Raw genomic sequence first — 19,695 nt, 5'->3', positions numbered from 1 at the left:
TGGTAGGCTCTTAATTGCTGCCTCAACTTCAGCCCTTGTTATTGGTCTATTCATAGTCTCGACTTCTTCCTGGCTTAGGCTTGGGACGGTGGAAGTGTCCCAGAATTTATCCATTTCTTCCAGGTTTACTTGTTTTTGTGCAAAGAGTTGTTTGTAGGAATCTCTGATGGTAGTTTGTATTTCTAAGGAATCGGTGGTGATATCCCCTTTATTGTTTTTGTTGCATCTATTTGATTCTTCTCTCTTTTCTTTTTTATTAATCTGGCTAGCAGACTATTTTGTTGATCTTTTCAGAAAACCAGCTCCTGGATTTCTTGATTTTTTGGTAGGGTTTTATTTTTTTCTCTATCTCCTTCAGTTCTGCTCTGATCTTAGTTTATTTCTTCTGCTAGCTTTTGAGTTTTTTTGATCTTGCTTCTCTAGCTCTTTCAATTTTGATGATAGGGTGCCGATTTTAGATCTTTCCTTGCTTCTCATGTGAGCATTTATTGCTATAAGTTTCCCTGTAGACACTTCTTTAAATGTGTCCCTGAGATTCTGGTACGTTGTGTCTTCATTCTCATTGATTTCAAAGAACATCTCTGTTTCTGCCTTCGTTTCATTGTTTATCCAGTCAACATTCAAGAGAAAGTTCTTCAGTTTCCATGAAGTTGTGAGATTCTGAGTTAGTTTCTTAATCCTGAGTTCTAATTTGATTGCACTGTGGTCTGAGAGACTGTTTGTTACTATTTCCATTCTTTTGCATTTGCTGAGGAGTGATTTACTTCCAATTATGTGGTCAATTTTAGAGTAGGTGTGATGTGGTGCTGAGAAGAATGTATATTCTGTGGATTTGGGGTGGAGAGTTTTGTAAATGTCTATTAGGTTTGCTTGGTCCATATCTGAGTTCAAGTCCTGGATATCCTTGTTAATTTTCTGTCTCGTTGATCTGTCTAATATTGACAGTGGAGTGTTAAAGTTTCCCACTATTATTATGTGGGAGTCAAAGTCTCTTTGTAGGTCGTTAAGAACTTGCCTTATGTATCTGGGTGCTCCTGTATTGGGTACGCATATATTTAGGATCACTAACTCTTCTTGTTGCCCTGATCCTTTTACCATTATGTAATGCCCTTCTTTGTCTCTTTTGATCTTTGTTGGTTTAAAGTCTATTTTATCAGAGACTAGTATTGCAACTCCTGCTTTTTTTTGCTCTCCATTTGCTTGGTAAATCTTCTTCCATCCCTTTATTTTGAGCCTATGTGTGTCCTTGCACAGGAGATGGGTTTCCTGGATACAGCACACTGATGGGTTTTGACTTTGTATCCAATTTGCCAGTCTGTGGCTTTTGATTGGGGCATTTAGCCCATTTACATTTAAGGTTGATATTGTTATGTGTGAATTTGATCCTGCCATTTTGATGCTAGCTGGTTGTTTTGCTCATTAGTTGATGCAGTTTCTTCATTGTGTCGATGCTCTTTACCATTTGGTCTGTTTTTGGAGTGGCTGGTACTGGTTGTTCTTCTCTATGTTTAGTGCTTTATTCAGCAGGCCTGGTGGTGACAAAATCTCTCAGCAATTGCTTGTCTGTAAAGGATTTTATTTCTACTTCACTTATGAAGCTTAGTTTGGCTGGATATGTAATTCTAGGTTAAAATGCTTTTCTTTAAGGATGTTGAATATTGGCCCCCACTCTCTTCTGGCTTGTAGGGTTTCTGCTGAGAGATCTGCTGTGAGTCTGATGGGCTTCCGTTTGTGGGTAACCTGACCTTTCTCTCTGGCTGCCCTTAGCGTGTTTCCCTTCATTTCAACCCTGGTGAATCTGATTATGTGCTTTGGGGTTGCTCTTCTTGAGGAATATCTCTGTGGTGTTCTCTGTATTTCCTGGACTTGAATATTGGCCTGCTTGTTTAGGTTGGGGAAGTTTTCCTGGATAATATCCTGAAGAGTGTTTTCCAGCTTGGATTCATTCTCTCCGTCACATTTATGTACACCTATTAAATGTAGATCAGGTCTTTTCACATAATCCCATATTTCTTGTAGGTTTTGTTTATGTCTTTTCACTCTTTTTTCCTCTAATCTTGCCTTCTTGTTTTATTTCATTGAGTTGATCTTCAATCTCTGATATGCTTTCTTCTGTTTGGTCAATTCGGCTATTGAAACTTGTGTATGTTTTGCGAAGTTCTCGTGTTGTGTTTTTCAGCTCCATCAAGTCATTTATATTCTTCTCTAAGCTGTTTATTCTCGTTAGCATTTTATCAAACCGTTTTTCAAGGGTCTTAGTTTCTTTGCATTGGGTTAGAACATGTTCTGTTAGCTCAGAGAAGTTTGTTATTACCCACCTTCTGAAGCCTGTTTCTGTCAATTCATCAGACTCATTCTCCATCCAGCCTTCTTCCCTTGCTGGTGAGGAGTTGTGATCTTTTGGAGGAGGAGCAGCGTTCTGATTTTGGGCATTTTCATCCTTTTTGTGCTGGTTTCTTCCCATCTTTGTTCATTTATCTACCTGTGGTCTTTGTAGTTGGTGACTTTCAGATGGGGTCTCTGAGTGGACATCCTGTTTGTTGATTATTAAGTTATTTTTTTCTGTTTTTTAGTTTTCCTTTTAACAGTCAGGCGCCTCTGCCGTAGGACTGCTGGAGGTCCTCTCGAGACCCTGCTTGCCTGGGGATCACCTGATGATCGCCATTCTAACTGGCATGAGATGGTATCTCAATGTGGTTTTCATTTGCATTTCTCTAACGACCAGTGATGATGAGTATTTTTTCAGATGTTTGTTGGTCACATAAATGTCTTCTTTCGAAAAGCGTCTGTTCATATCCTTCTCTCACTTTTTGTTTTTGTTTTTTGTTGTTATTTGTTTTAGTTCTTTGTAGATTCTGGATATTAGCCCTTTGTTTGATGGGTAGCTTGCAAAATTAATTTTATTTTTTGATGTCACTAATAAACCAAATTAAGCATTGCATCTTGAATTCTGAAAAAAAGATGAAGCAAAACAAGTGTATATATAAATACGGTGCATTTTTTTGCATTTGCCTTGGTTAAAATTTAATGACAGATTTATGCTATGATTTTGGTGAATATTGTTTTGAATTCTTATACATCTCTACATATTGACAAAAATTTTTATCCAATTTATTGTATAATTTTAAAAGTAATTTGCTCTGTGCTCTTTTCTATTATTTATGGGTTTAGAAGGCTTTTTTCTTTGTTGTCACTTAGAAGATTTGATGAGTAGAGAGAAAACCATGTAATTAATTTCATAAAAATGTTTGTTAAAATTCTTTGGAAATAGAAAATATAAATCATTGAAATAATCTTAAAAGTTATTAAATTTTTTTCTTTTATATAAGGCAACAACTTCCTTTTTGGTTGCTATTTCAGTTCAGATGATACAAAATTTTTTCTTCTTTGAAGAAGCAGCAATTTAAAATACAGTGCTATTGTAATTCAAGATGATTGTCCTCTTAATTCTGCTGCTCTGTTCCAGTTACTACCTTTTGCCCAAAGAGAGTCAGGAAGCACGTGAGCCTACAGCTGAACTTCACTGTAGAAAGTTGTAAGGAAAAGGCAAAGAGCTGAATTAGAAGAGCAAGAAGGGAAGAAAACTCTCTGCAAGTTCTGTCTTGCACTGTCGTTGTCATCTTTAGCCCACTGGATCATTGTGCTTGAAGTTCCCACATTATTCATCCTGCAGAGTTAAGACATAAGTAAGATCCTGACAAAAGAGCCTTTCCTTTGACCAGATAATTCCAGTTTCTGAAGTTCACATTTTAAAATTAATCTAAGAGAAATAAAAAGTTAGAAGCACAGCAGTACTCACTGAAATATTATCTCTAATAACAAAGAAAGGAAAATAATAAAAATAACCATTATGGGAAGAATTATGAAATAAATGATTCATGCTCTTTATTTGTAATAGTCTAACAACAATCATCACACCTCTATCCTTCACACAGCATATCCCTCTGGCTTGGCATGTTCTCACCACTTCATGTTTGTCCATCTGTTCCCCTGTTTGGGACTTTCTCTGATGGCCTTCAGTTAACCATTATCTTCTGGGTTTTCATCTCTTTCAACTAAACACATCTCTAGCATTGAACTTGGTACACATGTGTATATCAGTCAATCAGTTTTTCAAAACTTTCAAATTCATTTCTATACCCATTCTCAGCGTCAAGCTCCCAGAGTGAAGTGATCCTCCCACCTCAGCCTGCCAAGTAGCTAGGACTACAGGAATGCACCACCACACCTGGCTAGTCTTTTTCTTTTTCTTTTTACATTTTTTTTTTTTGTAGAAATGGGGCCTCACTACATTGCTCAGGCTGGTCTCAAACTGCAGTTATTCTGGTATCTTAAAACATAAAAACAAAGTTAAAGGAGAAAAAAAAATTTTTTTCCAAGAAACTATTTACTCTTGTACCCACTTTAATCACTTCAGCCTCCGTAAGTGATCATTGTTACAGCCAACGCTTTTAATTTGATGTCTTAATTTTGGCATTTCTAATTCAAAACATATTTGTGTTCTGTGTTTCTATGGTTATATAAGATAGGAATAAAACTATGAGGAACTGGAAAAACAAAGAACCGCAGATAGGGAAGAAAAGGGAAAACCTACAATATTAGGTTTACATCCATGTTTTAGTAGCATGCTTCATTTGTTTATTGATTCATTCACTAGTTTATTCCTCAAAAATACTAGGAGTACAAAGATAACTGTGACCGGCTCTTTATTACAGAACTCACTATTTAGCCAGAGTCAGAAGTCAACAAATACTTGAAAAACAGCAGATGCCATGATGAGATGGAACAAAAGGAGCATCTTTAGTGCCAGATGAGTTGAAGTTCTTCAGATTGAGAAAGACAGAGGGCTAAAACTATCTGAAGGATGTGGCCTGTGTCAAAGCATGTGGGTGTGGATAAACTTGTCAAGTCAAGGAATGGTGAAGCACTGTGTGCGGAGCAGGAGATAGGGTTGGAAATGTGCTCTGAGGTCAGGCTACAGCCCAGTACCAACGACACTAACTACATGTGGGTACTTTAAATTGAGAAGTACTATATGTACTGTATGGATTTTAAAGATTTAGTAGAAAGAAAAGAATTTGTTTCCCAAGTACTCTCGCACCCTTTTAAAGTATGTTGTAACCAGGATGATGTCTTAAACGATTCTTTGTATACCTTCTCTCGTATTCAGAAACTTTTGCACCTGTTGGGAATAATTGCTTTAGCAACTAAGTATTTGGTAGATGAATAAGGAAGGGGTCAGAACTTCTGAAACTAGAGATCTGTAATCATCTCTCTTGGCCTGGGGTGCCTGTACTATAAATGAGTTTCTTTACATGAAAAACACAGCCAACCCAAGATGACTTATCTGGGTTTAGGATTGAATAGTATTCACTAACTGCTTATAACGAGCAATTTCATCAAATCTCCAAACTCTTAAAGGATGCTTCTGGAAAACATGCAGTATAACTAGATAATGGCTAAATGCAAAATCCTTCGGATTTAGTTTTTTTCTAATAAGGATTTTAAATTACTGCCAACTTCAAAAATGTTCTTAAAGAGAAAAATAATGTTAAGAAAAATGTGAAAGCTTTGAAAACCAAATTTGTATTATCTTTGTATTTTTGATGAAAATTTTTGAAATAAATTTCTAAATATCTTCTGGTAAAAAAAAAAAAAAGAATGTTAACAATCTCACTAATAATGTTTCATATTGATTATGTGTTAAAATGATTATATTTTAGATATGCTAAGGAAAATACATTATTAAATTAATTTCAGATCTTTAATTTTTAAAAAGATGGTTGCTAGAAAATTTAAATAACATATATGGCTCACATCATATTTCCATTTTAGTGGCATTGTTTTATGGAGAATGGTAATGTACTCAAAGTGTAGGCTTTTAGAATTTGCTTTCTGTTTTTAATTCTGTAGTACTTAAAGTTGCCAATATAATAATTTTACCTATCATGATTTAGTTTGTATCTCTTAAAAATTTTTTTTCTGTATAAACAGCACTATCAAATTGTTAAATATAGATAATTTTTTAACATTGTCTATCATTCACTCTATATGAAAAATGTCTTGGTGGTCCCCAAAATGTCTTTGTAGTTGCTTTGCCAAAATCAGGATCCAGTCCAGGACCACTAGCGTATTTGTTGTTATGGTTCTTGAATGTGTTTTAACTTAGATTAGCTCCTTCCCTCTCCCTCATTGTTTTGAGGTCAGCAAGTTTGTAAATAGACCAGTGCAGATGCCCATGTTTTACCTTCTGGATTTTCTGGTTTGTTTGTATTGTTTAGCTTCTTACTTTATTCTTTGTATTTCATATCAAATGTAAATTAGACCTATAAGCCTGAGTAGATTCGAGTAAAGCATTTTTTTTCTTTAATTTAATATACAATAGTGGATACTTCCTGTTTTATCACTTCAAGAGATAACACATGTAAGATTTTACCATGATTAGTGGTGCAAAGGTTGATCATTGGATTGCAGTGAGAGCAGCTTCATTCCCCCCAATACAGAGTTATAATTTTCCTTTGGCAACCAGGAACCTTTTAATTAAGAGAGTACTGTAGTTAGATCTTCACTATGGAATAGTGTAGATTGTAGAAGAGACTAAGAAAAGAAAAGAGAAAGCAGTGAGACTATCAAAGTTATTTACTATAGTTGTCTACAGAAGAGAGAGATGATGATGATCTTACTCTGAGCCTTCCGGGTACTGTAGTAATTTCTTAGCATGTGGTAATCCCAGCACTTTGGGAGGCTGAGGCAGGCAGACCACTTGAGGTCAGGAGTTTGAGACCAGTCTGGCCAACATGGTGAAACCCTGTCTCAACTAAAAATACAAAAATTAGCTAGGCGTGGTGGCACATGCCTGTAATCCTAGGTACGTGGGAGGCTGAAGTTGGAGAATCCCTTGAACTTGGAGGTGGAGGCTGCAGTGAGCCGAGATTTTTGCCACTGCACTCCAGCCTAGACGACAGAGTGAGACTCCATCTCAAAACAAATAAAAAATAAAAATAAATAAATAAATTCTCACACAGCCCTATAGGGTAGTTTTCTTATCCCCATTATCTGTCCAAAACTGACATTTAGAGAGACTGAATAACAAGCCTATTCTCACACCAGCAGTGGCAGAATGGTGAGTAAAACCCAGCTCTGTCTGACATCAAAATCCTTGTGTTGAACCACTTTCCTGCGGTGACTGCAAAACAGTTTGATTTGAAGGGCTGTGAAGGTTGTGAACATTTTTCTTAATTTGATGACGAAGTCTACTCAGTGTATGGAAGGAAATAACTCTGAAGGGTCTGTCAGATGATTAGAGTATGATTTTGTTGAATTTAGGATGTCAGTTGGATACGACAACTGAAAATATAGGTCTGGAATTAAGCAAGAGAAAGCATGGATCTGGAGTTCATAAGACAGGTCAAAGAAAAAGTAGACTACTAACTGTAGATTAAAGAGTCATCTGCTCAGAGATGTGGCTTAGACCAGGGGAGTGTATAAAGTCACCTGGTAAAATTCTATGGCATAAAGATATGTTCACTTCATATTTATAAGCCATTTGAGACTAGCAAACCAACATCAAAAGGAAGACAACTACACAAATTAAAAATACCATATCTGATTTTCATAGTCCAAAAAAAGTTGAAGTATCATAAAGAATTCTTAGTATAATCTTTTGGTATAAGTTCTTTATGTTACTGTGCTAGGAAGTTAGAGTATTTCTAAGGGAAGGCATTTTCCATATGGTCAGTGGGTATCATGACAGTATATCCAGATCATGTTCTGACAAGCAGAAGTTTACTTACTTATAGAATGGGACAGAATTGTTTATACTAGGCTGGTCATAGAAAACCTAGGTTATATATTTACCACATGAGAGGCTAACCTATACTTTGAACAATTTTGAATTAAAAGATAACCGCAGTTGCCTCTAGAACACTCCGTAGTATAGGAGTATAGAATTCTGAAAATTTGTTTTGCTCTTTTTGAGGTTATCTACAATGGTACGTGTTAGTAAATTAATTGTTTGAAAAAATATATATATATATTAGTTATACTTTTAGTTCTAGGATACATGTGCAGAACGTGCCGGTTTGTTGCATAAGTATACAGGTGCCGTGGTGGTTTGCCACACCCATCAGCCCGTCATCTACATTAGGTATTTCTCCTAATGCTATCCCTCCCCTAGCCCTCCACCCCGCAACAGACGCTGGTGTGTGATGTTCCCCTCCCTGTTTCCATGTGTTCTCATTGCCCAACTCCCACTTACGAGTGAGAACACACCATGTTTGGTTTTCTGCTCTTGCTTTACTTTGCTGAGAATTATGGTTTCTAGCTTCATCCATGTCCCTGTGAAGGACATAAACTCATCCTTTTCTATGGCTGCATGGTAGTCCATGCTATATATGTGCCACATTTTCTTTATCCAGTCTACCATTGATGGGCATTTGGGTTGGTTCCAAGTCTTTGCGATTGTGAACAGTGCTGCAATAAACATACATGTGCATGTGTCTTTATGGTAGAATGCTTTATAATCCTTTGGGTATATACCCAGTAATGGGATTGCTGGGTCAAATGGTATTTCTGGTTTTAGATCCTTGAGGAATCACCACACTGTCTTCCACAATGGTTGAACTAATTTACACTCCCACCAACTGTGTAAAAATGTTCCTATTTCTCCACATCCTCTCCAGCATCTGTTGTTTCCTGACTTTTTAATGACCACTGTTCTAACTGGCATGAAAGGGTATTTCATTGTGGTTTTGATTTGCATTTCTCTAATGACCAGTGATGATGATTTTTTTTTTCATATGTTTGTTGGTCACATAAATGTCTTCTTTCAAGAAGTGTCTGTTCATATCCTTTGTAAAAGTGATCTTTCTGCCATCTGAAATTGTTCTTCTTCCTCTAGGGCAACATTAAGGATCCACTATTTTTCATTTAATGGTCTTTTTTTTTAATGATCATTTTTGGAATATGATAATTCATTTATCTCAATGAGGAAAGGTTTAAATAGACATTCATCAAATGGACAGATATATTTACTCCATATTTATAAAGCTATAGAAAGGTGAACTTTTTGTCCTAAGTATTTTTGATTACTTTAAATGGCAATTGCAATAGGATAAAAGACAATTTCTGGGACATGTGTCAGGTAAAATTAAGTTTAAATAGATTTTAGGAAACCCTTCAAGGGGGGAAAGTAATCAATTTAAAAAATATATATTGAAAACTATGCATGGAAAGTGAAGAGAGACAGTCCCCCCTCTGTCTTAGAGGTGCTCTTCCAGAAGTGGGTGGTCATATTGGCTGATTATTTCCATACAACTGAGATCTCTTCCAGGCATGAGATGATCTTGGCTTGTCTTCTTTTCCTCAGTGTCCAGAAACCACAGGATAAACTCAGCATGAAAATGAAAACCGATTTATTCTTAAAATTAGAAAATTGCAGTGACAAGGACATTTTGGTTAGCCCAATAAATAGATGTCTTTAATTTTAACCTTTAGAATGCTCTGAAATGCTTGCTGGTACAACCCTGTGTTTCATTGCAGCTTATCACAAGAATAGTTTACATATTTTTCTATATAGAGCACTACTGTAAACTTTTTAGCTTTAGCTAATATTTATGTGTGTCAGTGTTTATGCAAGTAAATCATTACTAAAGGAGTGAATACGACCATGGAGTCAACTGTTGATTCGCAGGTTTGATCATTTCAATATTCTGCCAATTAAATTCTACATTTAGAGCAACTCTTTTGTTTTATAGATGATAAAACTGGAACACTACAGAGGTAAGGAATTTATCCAAAGTCACACACACAATTAGAGCCAGAATTAGCCTGGAATCCAGATTTCCAGATTTCTGGCCTGAAGCTCTTCCTGTTGCCTTCACATTTACATGGGGTCAGTTTTCTGATGGACTAGTTCCTTTATTTTTTTGAGATAGAGTCTCACTCTTGTTGCCCAGGCTGGAGTACAATGGCATGATCTCAACTCACCACAACCTCCCTCCCCAGGTTCAAGCAATTCTCCTGCCTCAGCCTCCCAAGTAGCTGTGATTACAGGCATGTGCCACCACACCCGGCTAATTTTGTATTTTTAGTAGAGATGGGATTTCTCCACGTTGGTCAGGCTGGTCTCAAACTCCTGACCTCAGGTGATCTGCCCAGCTCAGCCTCCCAAAGTGCTGGGATTACAGGTGTGAGCCACTGCATCGAACCAATGGATTAGTTGTTTAGCATTTATGAAGTTTCTCTTTTGAGATGTGAAGTTATTATATACACACACACACACACACACACACACACACACACACACACATCTACTTTCTCTCCATGTATATATTTTCTCTCTATATATATATTTCTCTCTCTCTCTCTCTCTCTCTCTCTCTCTATATATATATATATATATATATATATATATCTAACTGGAACACTACAGAGGTGTCTCAAAATATATATATTTTGAGACAGAGTCTCACCCTGTCACCTAGGCTGGAGTGCAATGGCATGATCTTGGCTCACTGCAACCTCTGCCTTCTGATTCTCCTGCCTCAGCCTCCCAAGTAGCTTGGACCACAGGCACACACCACTACATCCTGCTAATTTTTGTACTTTTTGTAGAGACAGGATTTTGTCATGTTGCCCAGGTGATCTTGAACTCTTGAGCTCAGGTGATCCACCCGCCTTGGACTCCCAAAGTTCTTGGATTACAGGCGTGAGCCACTGTACCCAGCCTCATTTTGAATATTGTTAATAGCAATATTAGATCAACTCTCTAGAATAATTTGTATTATATCTGTCTAGATGTCTTATTTGTAGTCACTTTTGAAAAGTGGTGGATTGTTTAGAGGCATTGTATTTTCCTGGAGCATTGAAGATATCTGAAAATAGCTAAATGCAGTAGAAAGAAGCCAGACCCAGAAACTTGGATTATAGTTCTGTCTTCATCACTGACCCCACAGCAGTTGCTGACTCTTATAGCATCTCAGTGTTTCAGCTTATAGAATAGAGATCATGGCTGGAGATCCAAGATGGCTGGTTAGGAGCAGCTCAGGATTGCAGGTCTGAGTGAAAGCGCAGAGGGTGAGTGGACGCCACATTTCCAGACGGATTTTTATAGCCCACAGACCAGGAGATTCCCAGGCAGAGGAGCCCCACGGGTTGCCAGGGCAGCTGTTTTGGCCGGCGTGGCTGTTTTGCCTGCATCCTGGCGCAGCGGTTCCCAGTGCAGAGTAAATGGGACCGTGTCCCCATTAGCCAGCAAGGGGAGCTGAAACAGGGAGCCAGGCCAGGAGATTCCCGGGCAAAAAAGCGCCATGAATCTCAGAGCCACAGTTTCAGCTGGCGCAGTGACTCACTGCATGGGAAATCACACAGATCCCGGCACCTATTCAACAGGCGACCAGGACACCTGGTAGAGAGCCGACCATTCAACTAAAAAACAAAAGGTTCTGAGGCAGGGAGCCAGGTGATCAGGCCTGGCTGATCCCACCCCCACAAGAACAAAAACAAAAACAAAAAAACAGCAATTGGAAACGCTCTGGGTTGAGACTTTCACAGCAAGCACAGCTGAACCCGGGATGGTCCAGCTCTGTGGGGGAGGGGCGTCCGCCATTACCGAGGCACTCCACCACTACGGAGGCAGTCCGCCATTCCTGAGGCAGCCTGCAGTTGCCGAGGCAACCTGCCGTTGCCAAGGCAACCCGCCATTACAGAGAGAGTCCATCATTACAGAGGCGGGCCACTGTTGCCGAGGCAGTTCTAACTACACCCATATAAACAGGACTTCAGGGAAGTTCACATGGCAGCTGGGCAGAGCCCACAGCAGCTGAGCGAAGCCTCTGCACACTGAGAGTGACTAGGCTGCCTCCTTGTGGGCAGGGCAGCCCTGAAGGGAAAAAAAAGGCAGCAGCACAGCAGAAACTCATAAAGCCCTAACTCCCTGGGACAGAACACCTGGGAAAAGAAGGGGTTTATGAGTTCTGCTGCTGCAGACTTAAACTTACCTGCCGAGCAGCTCTGAATGAACAACAGGGTTTACAGCTCAGCACTTGAGCTACTATAAAGAACAGACTGTTTCCTCAAGCAGCTCCCTAACCCCCGTATATCCAAAGAGTCACCTCATAAAGGAGAGCTCAGACTGACATTTGGCAGGTATCCTTCTGGGACAAAGCAGAAGAAGAAACTGGTAGCAAACTTTACTGTTTGGCAGCTGCTGCAAGTGATCCTCAGGCAAGCAGGGCCTGGAGTGGACCTCAGCAGTCCTACAGCAGAGAGGCCAGACAGTTAAAAGGAAAACTAAGAAACAGAAATAACTTCATCATCAACAAACAGGACAGCCACTCAGAGACCCAATCAGAAAGTCAACAACTACAAAGTCGACAGGTGGATAAATCCACAAAGATGGGAAGAAACCAGCACAAAAAGGATGAAAACACATGAAACCAGAACACCTCTCCTCCTACAAGGGAGCACAACTCCTCACCAGCAAGGGAACAAGACTGGATGGAGAATGAGTGTGATGAAATAACAGAATCAGCCTACAGAAAGTGGGTAATAAGAAACTTCCGTGAGCTAAAAGAACATGTTCTAACCCAATGCAAAGAAACTAAGAACCTTGAAAAAAGATTTGACGAAATGCTAACAAGAATGGACAACTTAGAGAGGAATATAAGTGAATCGATGGAGCTGAAAACACAACAAGAGAACTTCACGAAGCATGCACAAGTTTCAACAGCTGAATTGACCAAGCAGAAGAAAGGATATCAGAGGTCGAAGATCAACTCAATGAAATAAAACGAGAAGGCAAGATTAGAGAAAACAGGGTAAAAAGGAATGAACAAAGTCAACAAGAAATATGTGACTATGTGAAAAGACCTAATCTACGTTTGATAGGTGTACCTGAATGTGACGAAGAGAATGAATCCAAGCTGAAAAATACTCTTCAGGATATTATCCAGGAAAACTTCCCCAACCTAGCAAGGCAGACCAATATTCAAGTCCAGGAAATACAGAGAACACCACAAAGATATTCCTCTAGAAGAGCAACCCCAAGGCACATAATTGTCAGATTCACCAGGGTTGAAATGAAGGAGAAAATGCTAAGGGCAGCCAGAAAGAAAGGTTGGGTTACCCACAAAGGGAAGCCCATCACACTCACCAGCAGATCTCTCAGCAGAAACCCTACAGGCCAGAAGAGAGTGGGGGCCGATATTCAACATCCTTAAAGAAAAGAACTTTCAACCCAGAATTTCATATCCAGCCAAACTAAGCTTCATAAGTGAAGGAAAAATAAAATCCTTTGTGAACAAGCAAGTACTCAGAGATTTCATCACCACCAGACCTGCTTTACAAGAGCTCCTGAAAGAGGCACGACACATAGAAAAGAACAACCAGTACCAGCCACTCCAAAAACACATGAAATGGTAAACAGCATCAACACAATGAAGAATCTGCATCAACCAACGGGCAAAACAGACGGCTAGCATCAAAATGGCAGGATCAAACTCACACATAACAATATTAACCCTAAACGTAAATGGACTAAATGCCTCAATCAAAAGACACAGACTGGCAAATTGGATAAAAAGCCAAAACCCATCAGTGTGCTGTACCCAGGAAACCCATCTTACATGCAAGGATACACAAAGGCTTAAAATAAAGGGATGGAGGAAGATTTACCAAGCAAATGGAGAGCAAAAAAAAGCAGGAGTTGCAATTCTCATCTCTGATAAAATAGACTTTAAACCAACAAAGATCAAAAGAAACAAAGAAGGACATTGCATAATGGTAAAAGGATCAATGCAACAAGAAGACCTAATGATCCTAAATATATATGCACCTAATACAGGAGCACCCAGATATATAAGGCAAGTTCTTAATGACTTATGAAGAGACTTAGACTCCCAGACAATAATAGTGGGAGACTTTAACACCCCATTGTCAATATTAGACAGATCAACGAGATAGAAAATTAACAAGGATATCCAGGACTTGAACTCAGACCTGGAACAAGCAAACCTAATAGACATTTACAGAACTCTCCACCCCAAATCCACAGAATATACATTCTTCTCAGCACCACATCACACCTACTCTAAAATTGACCACATAATTGGAAGTAAATCACTCCTCAGCAAATGCAAAAGAACGGAAACCATAACAAACAGTCTCTCAGACCACAGTGCAATCAAGATAGAACTCAGAATTCAGAAACCAACCCAGAACCACACAGCTTCATGGAAACTGAACAACTTTCTCCTGAATGTTGACTGGATAAACAATGAAATGAAGGCAGAAATAAAGATGTTCTTCAAAACCAACGAGAATGAAGACACCACATACCAGAATCTCTGGGACACATTTAAGGCGGTCTCTAGAGGAAAATATATAGCAATAAGTGCCCACATGAGAAGAAAGGAGAGATCTAAAATTGACACCCTATCGTCAAAATTAAAAGAGCTAGAGGAGCAAGATCAAAAAAACTCAAAACCTAGCAGAAGACAAGAAATAACTAAGATCAAAGCAGAATTGAAGGACATAGAGACACGAAAAACCCTTCAAAAATCAATAACGCCAGGAGCTGGTTTTCTGAAAAGATCAACAAAATAGACAGACCACTAGCCAGATTAATAAAAAAGAAAAGAGAGAATAACCAAATAGATGCAATAAAAAATGATAAAGGGGATATCACCACAGTTTCCTCAGAAATTCAAACCATCATCAGAGATTATTACAAACAACTCTATGCACATAAACTAGAAAACCTGGAAGAAATGGATAAATTCCTGGACACTTGCCTCCTCCCAAGCCTAAACCAGGAAGAAGTCGAAACCCTGAATAGACCAATAACAAGGTCTGAAGTCAAGGCAGCAATTAAGAGCCTACCACCCAAGGAAAGCCCAGGTCCAGATGGGTTCACAGCCGAATTCTACCAGACATACAAAGAGGAACTGGTACCATTCCTTCTGAAACTATTCCAAATAATCCAAAAAGAGGAAATCCTTCCCAAATCATTTTATGAGACCAACATCATCCTGATACCAAAACCCGGCAGAGACTCAACAAGAAAAGAAAACTACAGGCCAATATCCATGATGAACATAGATGCAAAAATCTTCAATAAAATACGGGCAAGCTGATTGCAACAGCACATCAAAAAGCTTATCCACCATGATCAAGTAGGATTCATCCCGGGGATGCAAGGCTGGTTCAATATACGCAAGTCTGTAAATGTAATTCACCACATAAACAGAACCAAAGACAAAAACCACATGATTATCTCAATTGATGCAGAGAAGTCCTTCAACAAAATTCAACAGCCCTTCATGCTAAAAACCCTCAATAAACTAGGTATCAACGGAATGTATCTCAAAATAATAAAAGCTATTTATGACAAACCAACAGCCAATTATCATACTGAATGGGCAAAAACTGGAAGCATTCCCTTTGAAATCTGGCACTAGACAAGGATGCCCTCTCTCACCACTCCTATTCAATATAGTACTGCAACTTCTTGCCAGAGCAATCAGGCAACAAAAAGAAATAAAGGGTATTCAATTAGGGAAGGAGGAAGTCAAATTGTCTCTATTTGCAGACGACATGATTGTGTATCTAGAAGACCCCATAGTCTCAGCCCAAAATCTCCTGAAACGGATAAGCAACTTCAGCAAAGTCTCAGGATACAAAATCAATGTGCAGAAATCACAAGCATTCCTATACACCAAGAACAGACTTAAAAAGAGTCAAATCAAGAACGAACTGCCATTCACAATTGCTACAAAGAGAATAAAATAACTAGGAATACAACTAACAAGGAACGTAAAGGACCTCTTCAAGGAGAACTACAAACCACTGCTCAACGAAATAAGAGAGGACACAAACAGATGGAGAAACATTCCATGTTCATGGTTAGGAAGAATCAATATTGTGAAAATGGCCATACTGCCCAAAGTAATTTACACATTCAACGCTATCCCCATCAAGCTACCAATGACCTTCTTCACAGAACTGGAAAAAACCACCTTAAACTTCATATGGAACCAAAAGAGAGCCCACATAGCCAAATCAATTTTAAGCATAGGTGCATAAAGAGAACAAAGCGGGAGGCATCACACTACTGGACATCAAACTCTACTACAAGGCTACAGTAATCAAAACAGCATGGTACTGGTACCAAAACAGAGATATAGACCAATGGAACAGAACAGAGGCCTTGGAGGCAACACAACATATCTACAACCATCCGATCTTTGACAAACCTGACAAAAACAAACAATGGGGAAAGGATTCCCTGTTTAATAAGTGGTGTCGGGAAAACTGGCTAGCCATATGCAGAAAGCAGAAACTGGACCCCTTCCTGACACCTTACACTAAAATTAACTCCAGATGGATTAAAGACTTAAACATAAGACCTAACACCATAAAAACCCTAGAAGAAAACCTAGGCAAAACCATTCAGGACATAGGCATAGGCAAGGACTTCATGACCAAAACGCCAAAAACATTGGCAACAAAAGCCAAAATAGACAAATGGGACCTAATCAAACTCCACAACTTCTGCACAGCAAAAGAAACAGTCATTAGAGTGAATCGGCAACCAACAGAATGGGAAAATATTTTTGCAGCTTACCCATCTGACAAAGGGCTGATATCCAGAATTTACAACGAACTAAAACAGATTTACAAGAAAAAAACAAACAAGCCCATTCAAAAGTGGGTGAAGGATGTGAACAGATACTTTACAAAAGAAGACATACATGAGGCCAACAAACATATGAAAAAATGCTCATCATCACTGGTCATTAGAGAAATGCAAATCAAAACTACATTGAGATACCATCTCACGCCAGTTAGAACGGTGATCATTAAAAAAATCTGGAGACAACAGATGCTGGAGATGATGTGGAGAAATAGGAACACTCTTACACTGTTGGTGGGAGTGTAAATTAGTTCAACCATTGTGGAAGACAGTGTGGCGATTCCTCAAGGATCTAGAAATAGAAATTCCATTTGACCCAGCAATCCCATTACTGGGTATATATCCAAAGGATTACAAATCATTCTTAAGGATACATGCACATGAATGTTCATTGCAGCACAGTTTACAATAGCAAAGACCTGGAACCAACCCAAATGCCCATCAATGATAGACTGGACCGGGAAAATGTGGTACATATACACCATGGTATATCATGCAGCCATCAAAAATGATGAGTTTGCGTCCTTTGTAGGGACATGGATGAACCTGGAAACCATCATTCTCAGCAAACTGACACAAGAACACAAAATCAAACACTGCATGTTCTCACTCATAGACGGGTGTTGAACAGTGAGAACACATGGACACAGGGAGGGGAGCACTATACACTGGGGTCTGTTGGGGGGAAATAGGGGAGGGACAGCAGGTGATGGGGAGTTGGGGAGAGAGAGCATGGGGAGAAATGCCACATATAGGTGAAGGGGAGGAAGGCAACAAATCACACTGCCACGTATGCACCTATGCAACAATCTTGCATGTTCTTCACATGTACCCCAAAACCTAAAATGCAATTAAAAAAAAAAAAGAATAGAGATCATAATATCTACTTAAATGTTTCCTACGGTCAGTATAAAGATAAAATAGACGAATGTTGATGAAAACGTGTTAGACAGGTGGAATATACTTTATGTCTATAACAAAGCTTGAGAACTTTTAAAAAGATCATTTAAACTTATAACATGTTTGGACTGGCCAAATGATAAGCCCGTAAAGAGATATTCATATTGTTTGCTTTGGGAGTTTCTTAGCAGTAGACTGACTTCTGTGTCATTGATGACTCTACAGGTGTGGCAATAAAAATAAACATCCTATTTATTTTGTCATGTAGTTCTGATGAAATAAACTGTTGTGAGCTTAAAGCGCAATGACTGCTGCTAATTAATATTATGCCAAATTTTATAACATCCTCAGGAAGGTTGGACAGAACTGACTCACTCCCATTGCGCCATGCGTCCTCACTTAGCAAACAAGAACACAATGGACTCCTGAAGCTTAAGACGTGAACGTTTTCTGTCAGTTTCAAGGACATTGTACATTATTTGCACAGCCGTTCTGTCATATCGCTTTTACAGGAGACAGAAATTAAGGTCTCTCAGTAATAATAATGATACAAATAATACCTATAATTTCTTGGTCTCCTATTTTATGTCAGTCATTGTGCAAAGGTTTTTCATACATTACTTCTAATTCTCAAAGCAACTCTATAAAAGGTGGGTATTATTATACCTATTTTACTTTATAATATCCTTACAGAAAGAAAGCAAGATATATTGTAATTTGTCAGTGTCCATTTGTATTATGGCAGGTATGCTTGCATTTCTTCTCCTGACTGTTCTCTCAGATGAGCAGATGTGAACATTAGTAATTCCAGCTAGCAAATAAACTAAGACAAATGAAGCTGAATAACTTGCTTAAATATCAATCAGACTTCTGACTGGGATTTTAATTTTATAGTTTCCCTTTAAGATACTTTTTCATTAGGTCATTGGCTTTCAAATTAATGAATTCAACAGATACGTGATGGACACGTGTCAGATTATAGGGAGAAAACAGACATAGCCTCTGCCCTAACTGGGTGGAGATGGACTAAAATCAGAGCTCTTTTAGCAGGCCTGTCTGGGGTTTTGGAGGGTCTCATGTTTCACTCTCCTTTCTCCCACAGTATGTTTACGCAGATTAACATAGGTTTAAATAATTAAAATAACTCATCATCACTGCTGCTTATGAGCATCTTGTTTAAAGTGCTCTGCTTTTATTATCTTATTTCATCTCTATGGCACCCAGGGAGAAAGGATGATACTACTTTTTTTTTTTTTTTTTGCCTGGGAGGAAGTAAAACATGAAGAGGATGAGCTGCAGATAGCAAGAGGCAGAGGTCAGAGCCAGAGGCTCATCTCCACGTTCCAAAGCCAGCCATCCTGTCTCCCGCTCATACGGCCTCTTGGGTTACAGGCATTAACTTTTTTTAAGGAGCAACTGGTGAAGCCACCTCTCTCTTACCCTATATTTATTTTATACTTGCAGGCTATGAGGGCAAGGAGAAGTGATGGATTCCGGGAGTTCAGAGAAAGTGGAAATCACAGGTTCTTTCTTTGCCTACTTGAAAACATATTTATAATAAATATTACTTATTTATTACAGGAAAGTGTTTTTTTTTTTTTTTTTTTTTTTTTTTTTTTTTTTTTAAAGCCTGGTAGTAGCAGGCTAGCATTGTGGGCTTTATGAAAGAGATTGGACTTTTGAACTCTTTCCATGAAGTGACTTAGTTATGGCCCTGAGAATTCAAACACCAAACTTGTATTATGTTGCAAATTAAATATTTGGCAAGATTAAGGGAAATCTTGGGGAAATGGCTTGATGAAAAGTTTCAAAGCCCTTAGCTAGGATCATTACTAGTTTTTCAATGTATTTAATACTCAGGTAAATTCTATTTTTGAAAGAGTTTAACTAGTCTATATGGTGAGATTTATTTCACATAATTTCTCTCTAATTTCTCATATTTGATCCTAAATGTCCAGCTCTCCTCCAAACACCACTCCCTGTAAATGGATCATAGTTCTGCTTGCTGAGGTAGAGCTTCTTATGAGTAGAGTCCCCAAAATATGTAATTAATGAGTAAAAGTAAAGATAAAGAATTCCAGTTACTACGGTGTTGGCATAGT

This window comes from Aotus nancymaae, unplaced genomic scaffold, assembly GCF_030222135.1.
Source record: "Aotus nancymaae isolate 86718 unplaced genomic scaffold, 86718_ANA_hifiasm-v0.15.2.pri h1tg000108l, whole genome shotgun sequence".
NCBI lineage: Eukaryota > Metazoa > Chordata > Mammalia > Primates > Aotidae > Aotus > Aotus nancymaae.
The sequence above is the reverse complement of the archived record's forward strand: the minus strand, read 5'-3'. Positions refer to the sequence as shown.